General features: G+C 32.1%; 1 long non-coding RNA gene across 1 annotated transcript; it reads right to left on the bottom strand.

The window, feature by feature from the left end:
* Positions 1–1,295: 1,295 nt before the first annotated feature.
* Positions 1,296–5,008, bottom strand: LOC115718622 (uncharacterized). Its single transcript, XR_004011993.2, has 4 exons — positions 4,679–5,008; positions 4,162–4,233; positions 3,249–3,301; positions 1,296–1,704 (listed from the first exon to the last, which is right to left on the bottom strand). It is a non-coding gene; the product is annotated as an uncharacterized LOC115718622 (long non-coding RNA).
* Positions 5,009–7,511: the final 2,503 nt, after the last annotated feature.

Genomic DNA, 7,511 nt, shown 5'->3' on the forward strand with positions numbered 1-7,511 from the left:
TCTCCACTAATATAGATTAATGCACAACTAAGAATGATCAGAAGGTCTTTCTAGGCTTATATTATTAGGCTTAGGTAAGGTAGTTGAAATGGTCATTTAGGCTTTCCTATACCATAAGCTTCTCAAATTATGTCACCCACAATATTTTTCACACAATCCCAATACCCTTTTTTCTAATTACATGAGAGATATATTCTTCAACAAGGGTGCAACAACTTTATATTTATTTTTTTTTCTAGATTTGACACTAGTTGTCAGATTTTTCTTTCTTTTCTCCTTTTTTTCAAGTTGTTGTCAATCAATTTTTTTTTTTTTTTTATATTCTCTCAATTTTCACACTTTTTTCCACTCACATACAACAAACTTCCATCCAAATTCCCCAAACTAAAGATCTACTTATGGTATGATTAGAATTGAAATTTTGGGTATTTATGGGTTTATCTTTTTAGGCTCAATATGTGTAGAAAAAAATAAGTTAAGCCTCAAAAAGGGTAACTAGGATAAAATTATAGGGATGGCTTGACAAGCACAATCGATCCAAAAAAATTGCCTAAATCACTTTCCTAGTCATGCATAATCTATTATTTCGCCTCAAATAGCAAGCAAGCAAGTTCTAGAATTTTCTAAACAACTTTCCACATGTCAAATTAGCATACATAAATCAATTCAATTGCGAGAAAATTACCTAATATGATTCTATGCTCAAAATTGAAATTAGTCAAGAACGTAATATCACCAAGCACACGGATTTTTCGAAAATAAGTGAACTTTTCAAATCATGCTATCTACCTACTTTCAAATTGACTCACAACAATAAAAATTAAAAATTAAAAGACATAAAACTTAAAAAAAAACTCACAAATAAAAATTAAGTCACTCCTCCCCCCAAACTAAAGTGACACATTGTCCCCAATGTGACATTAAAGAAAAAGGAAAGGAAACTTACCTGAGCGCACTACTACAAAAAGTATAATTCACGTCGGTTTTTAAGTGTCACTTAAAGAATTTACGTCGGTTTATAAAACCGACGTATATACCGTAGTCGCAAATAGTTTTTATTAGCGTCATTTTTAAAACGACGCAAAAAATAATTTTCGACATTTATAAACCGACGCTAAATACTTACTTTTCTATTTTATTTTATGTGTCGATTAAAAAATGACGCTAAATGTTTCATGGCATTTTAAAACTGTCACAAAAAACTTATTATGTCGGTTCAAAAATGTCATATCAATTGCCAAAATACTTTTTTTTTAACATATTGCGTCATTTATAAAATGAAGCACAAGTGTAGGTAAAGAAAAATTGTAAATTTTCATGCAATTTTTCCCACCTACATTATCAAATTTTAGAATCATTCTATATAATAGTAAATACATAATACAAAAAAAAATTATAATAACATTTTAAAACTTATATAAAATTAGTAATCAACTCTGAGTTGAGTCTCCACTCTGAAATTTCAGCTACAAACAGTAGGAAACCCCAAGATCACCAAGCATATGTAGCTTGAATCCAAGAGCGCGTCAAACACAGTGTAGGATGCAGTGTCAAAGTTGAAGAGCCATTAACTTGTATCGGCTGGGAACAGCTAGAGATTTCAAGAATAGCTCCAGTCATTATTAATGGCCATTTCCAGTGATTTCCTTCGAATTCTCCTCTTTTCTTTGTAGACAGTCCAACTTCAGTCGATCTATCTCTTCTCTTCACATATACAAAACATAACACAGAGAAAAAAATGAATGGCATACCTGTGGATTCAATGAATGCTATCTCTTCTTTGAATAAATACTTAACGATAATCATAAGCTTATTATCTTAATAAACAATGAATGGCATACCTGGGGATTCAAAACATCCATCCGATTGATAATTTCATCCCAGCACAAAAAAAAAACAAGTAGACAGTAAACATTAGTCATCACATTAATTAATATATATATAATACATTGAACAGCTTATAGCGTCGTAATATTTTTCTTAAAGCTTGATAAATTATACAAATGCATTCAAATCAAATCTCATTAATTAAAAAAAAAACTTATTTTTGTATTATTATTATTTAGGAATTTACTCATTGATAATCTCTAGCTATATAAGGCAATGCACCAAATTACGAATATGCAAGCTCTAAACAACTATATATAGGTGGTACTAGCTAGAATTCTAATAATAAAGTCTCACCACATTACATGAGAGCCCTTTTCATAAATATAATGAAGAGCACCAGTGGTTCTTTGTTTTTGATAGCCTATATTTTCTTAGTCTTCCTCTATAGGCAGGAGTGAAGTAAGTACTAAGTACTAATGAATTCTAAGCAAATATAAATATATTTAAGAATTGATCATGTATTTCATAATAAGAATATAATCTTTTAATAGATTGTTGTGTTCATGTGTGTATAGGTTCACATAGTTTACATGGGTGAAAAACAACACCATGATCCCGAGCACGTAACCAATATGCACCATGAACGTATATGTATTTCATCAAGAATTTAATTAAAAGAAGGAAACTACTACAACATCAACAAACAATAATAATAATAATATCAGAAAATTAAAAAAGAGTAATGGAATGGATTACTAAATACTAGTTTTGATTGTGTTCCAGAAAAAGAGTAATGAGAAAAAAAAAATAGGAAGAATAAAGTAATTATCGGCTAATGGCTATGGTATCAATTTTTCTAACTTAAAATTTGCAATTATTGAAATACGTTTCTCCACTTAAAATTCTATTAGTCTTGAAAAAGCAAAACTTAAGGTGAATACAAAAAGCAAAAGAACAAAAGTTGAAAGAAAGAAAAGAACCGAATAGTTGAAAGAAAATAATGAGGAAGCGTAATTATGTGTGTAATTAGTAGGCTTTTAGTATTTCTTCGATGTGGTCTACTCTATATCTTAAGATCAGCTAAGTGAAAAACTACTCCGTGAAAAAAATATGTAGTTATAGATTCAGATTAATGCAGTAGCTATATAGCTAGCTTATATTATTTATGCATCAAATATAAACAAGTGAAAATCTATCAAATAGGCCAACAATGTATTAACTAATATGGGACCAATTGTCCCCAAAAAATATGCAAATATATGGTAATTACAAGTGAAAAACTACCAAATAGGACAACAATGTATAAACTATTCAAATTTCAAACACTAGTATAATTTTGTTTACCTTAAATCTTAGTAATATCAAAGACGAAACCTGAGAAATGTAGTATATTAGACTAAGAAATAATGAATTCAAACCTTATTTTCACTTGACAATTCGACGAATCTTTTACGCTCTGAGCAAGCTCCAACTGTTCATTCACATCAAACACACAACGATACAAGAACTACAATCAGATCAAAGGGATGAGAACAATACTTGCAATGATAAATAAATCTTATGCAAAAGCAGTTTACCTCAAACATTGAATGCGCACCAAAACAAATGACTAAATTAAAAATTAAGCACATATCAAGAGAAATGCATGCATGGCTTATACAAAATCAGAGGTAGCATATCACAGTAGAATGAAACGTATATAATAACCAACTCAAAATTTATATTCGATATATATGGCTAATTGAGTAATTTTTCAACAATAATTAAAATCTCTGGTTTTACAAGAAATTGAAAAGCGACATAATGGGGGACCAACCTAAAATCAAAAGAAAGAAAAAAAAATGAAATAATGATCTTTTGTGAAGGACCAGCACTCATGATCTACCAAATAATGATCCTCAATCAACATGAATATCAATAAGAAAAAGGGACCAAGGCTATTAAAAAATTCTTCAATACTTTATCAAATCGAAATTTCAAAATAGCGGAGAATAAATAGAGTAATGAGTAAACATTGAATTCCATAGAGTACTAAACTGAATCTATGGTCCGCCTGTGCCATCGACGACAAGAAATGGGCGTCAGAGATGGGTTGGAGATGGCAGAGAAGGAGAGAGGGAGAGCTTCAGGGTTTGGGAATGTTCTATAAATCTCTAAAATACTTTTTCTGCCCTATGGTTTTGGGAACTCTACAACTTAAAACATTTAACTGCAACAACAAACCCTTTTTAACTGAATTCATAAATAAGGCCCTAATAGTTTCTCAAGTCATAATGGAACATCAGCAAATAGATTTAAATTTAAGGTGATGGTCGAATTCAAATAGCTCACCACTATATACTACCTCTGTAGTTCCAAAACTAATATTTCCAGGATGTTTAATCTCAATGTTCTTATTATTGCCTGCAAGTTAGAAAATAAATTAATGCTATTATCAACACAAGCCAAACTACATAGGAAAAGTACGAATAAACAAGCGTAATATAACCTGAATCATTAAATAGACCTAAATTTAATTTCTCTAACTAGTATTTTCTTGATTATACAATGAGCTCATCTTATGTAAACATACAAACAACACAAACTTGAGAGAATATCTAATCGATATTACTCTGAGATTGAAGTACCCTTTCAAAACTCATGAATGTAATAGAGCCATCCATAAAAAAAGAGCTACTGTCAGACATAATCAAATCATCCAAAATTCTAACTTGTGCACTCCACTAAGAGTGCCTTCACCAATGAAGCAAATGAAATTCCTACTTCTAAGGTTTCGAAAAGGAAAAAAAATCTCATAAATGAACCCAAACAAATTATAGAAGTAACTAAGAGGAAGGAACCTTAATACCTGTGACATGGTCCTCTGTGAAGGCTACTCCGGCGGCGGCGGCAGACCAAGAAGCAAGGGACACAAAATGCGAGTTGGTTTGAGAGACGGGAGTATGCGTTTAGGGTATATCGACAAAAATAGCGAGAGAAAAATGTGAGGGAGGGAGAATCACGAGTGAGAGGAAACCAACTTTTAGGGATTACACTTTTTGAAGTGGATGAGATGGGGTGTAGTTGAATCCCCTCGAGCCCTTTGGTTCTCTTCGACTGGGCGCAGTATCAAAGAGGACAGAGGAGCCGCCTGTTTCGCCAGAGAAAATTTGAAGAGAGTTAGGTTGTGAACAGTAGGCATCTGATTAGGTTTTAAGGATTTTACATTTTATTACGTCGGTTGCTGTCTCTTCTATTTCATTTTGTGTCGTTTTTAAAACCTCGCTAACACAATAGTCGAGTGTTAATAACAGACGTAAAATGAAAAGCAATTTTAAAATTTGTTCCTTTATTCTCGTCAGTTAATTTTTTACCGTCATTTTTTAAAAGACGCAAATAACATATTATTAGTGTCATTTTTAAAAAGACGGGTCAGTTATTTGGGTACTATTCACGTCGGTCAACGTTATGAACAGTAGCGTTGACCGACGTGAATAGTGTAATTTGTAGTAGTGGCGCCACATCAATAAGCGGTTGACGCCCATAATAAGCGTCATGCAAGACAACTTGAAAATTATTGTTGTACTTGCCTTCAAGCTTGGTAAGCGATGAGTTTGAACCAAAGTCAGCACCAACAACATAAGTCTTTGGATGATGAGGTTGGGGAGAAATCTTTTGTGGCTTGTAGAGGATATAATATGGTGCAGATGAAATATATGGATTCAGTAGTGATTTATTAGTCAATATCATTGATGAAGTCGAATCAATGATGCCATGTTCTTCCTCATCCTCCAATGTCACAGTATCTACACTTTCATCGAACAACCTTTTTTCTTGTTGCTCACTCTCCACTTGGCTATCCATAACCTTGCTTGTGATTTCATGTTCAATGAGTTCCTCTTCACAAGGATCTTGATCTTCAATTGTAGGCTCATTATCTTCCTTGTACTCAACTAATGACCCTTCTTCATTGTAGCAATAACTCTCATAACTTTCAGTATTGGAGTTATTACATTCTGAATCATGAGCCACTAAATTATCACATAAGGATCTCACCATGTTTGTTAAGCGATTAATCTCTCCTGGAAGTGATTGTAGAAGTGCTAGTAGTTGTTCATCTTTTTCAGATTGTTGAGATGAATTTGGGCAATAAGGTGGGTATTGGTGACTCCAACCCTGAAGTGATGGATCCCAATGCCAATCGTAATCAAAATCTGCCATATTATTCAATAGATCTATTACATCATAGCCTCTCATTAATAGAGGCGCTCCAGTTGCCTTTGCTCCATAATCAACCCAACTTCTTGTTTCATTATTAAGTCCATTATAAAAGAGCCACGTAAAACATCCACTTGAGAAAGTGGGATAACATCTCTCTCCATACTCTTTAAATCTCCTCCAAGCAGAATAGAATGGCTCATTATGTTGTTGGGCAAAATCCTCAAGATATAGCATCTGGATTTACCTTGCAGGTCAAGCTCATCAATAAAACATTAGTAAAATAATAAAAAAAACTAAATTAGTACTAAAAAGATAAAAATTTGAAAAAAAAAATAATACTAAAACTAAAAAGAAAAACCAAATTAGAACAAAATTTAATTTTTAATAATATTAACTATCACTCCCCGGCAACGGCGCCAAAAACTTGTTGCGATATTTTGCACACGCAAGTGTACGTATCGTTTCAAGTAGTAGACTCACTAGGAGTGAGGTCGATCCCACATGGAGTGTAGTTAAGTACGTTAAAATTAAATTTTTACTTCTATTTGATTAAATAAAAGATAGGAAAAAAAACAATGAAGTATAAGAAAAATAGTTGGAAGCAACAATTCGAGAAAATTAATAGTTAATAAACTAGGGTGTCGATTTCAATTGTTTCTATTGATTATGGCCTAATATGATTATTTTCCTAATATTAATTCCTATGCAATAGCAGGTTTACTAAGGTAATTTATAGTCTTCTCAGATATATAAACCTCAATTACATGTAAACTTTCTACTCTCGTGATAAATTTAACATGCAACAGGCATTAAGCATAAAAACCCTATAAGCTATCTAAACCATGTAGGTACTCTCGTCCTATATCGAAATTCAGTTCTATTTTACTATAGCATATTTGATACTCACTTCTCAGATCTCGCATCAAAATCATAGACAGATAATTGGTGATCAAGCAATTAAAAGTAATTAAGCACAAATAAAATAGAATATATAGAAATTAGGGGGAAAATAACTCATATTAAAACCATAAACAATGTTAAACAATATCCATCTAACCCTAATAAAGTGTTTAGCTACTCATGTTTATGAGAGCACAATCACACATATTAACTTTAAGAAAAGACATGAAAATAGAGAAGAGAAGAATGTTGAAAACCCTCTAAAGAATGCCTCCAATATTGCAGTTGATCTCTCCACTTTGCATCTGTATTCTCTCTGTTTTTCTCTCTAAAATTGCTTGATGAAATCAACTCCATTCTTCCCTTTATATAGGCATTGAAGGCCTAAAAATATGGAAAAAAAACGCAATATTTAAATTCCCATTCGGATTTAAATTTTTGGGAAACCTCAAACGAGATATTTTTTTCTGCTGCGTTGACTGATAGTATTTTGGCCATATCTCTCTCAATATTGCTCGGAATTGGACGATTCAAGATGTTCTGAAAAGACAAAAGAGAGATCTAGAACTTTCATGTTTTGA

Source organism: Cannabis sativa, chromosome 2, assembly GCF_029168945.1.
Source record: "Cannabis sativa cultivar Pink pepper isolate KNU-18-1 chromosome 2, ASM2916894v1, whole genome shotgun sequence".
Lineage (NCBI taxonomy): Eukaryota > Viridiplantae > Streptophyta > Magnoliopsida > Rosales > Cannabaceae > Cannabis > Cannabis sativa.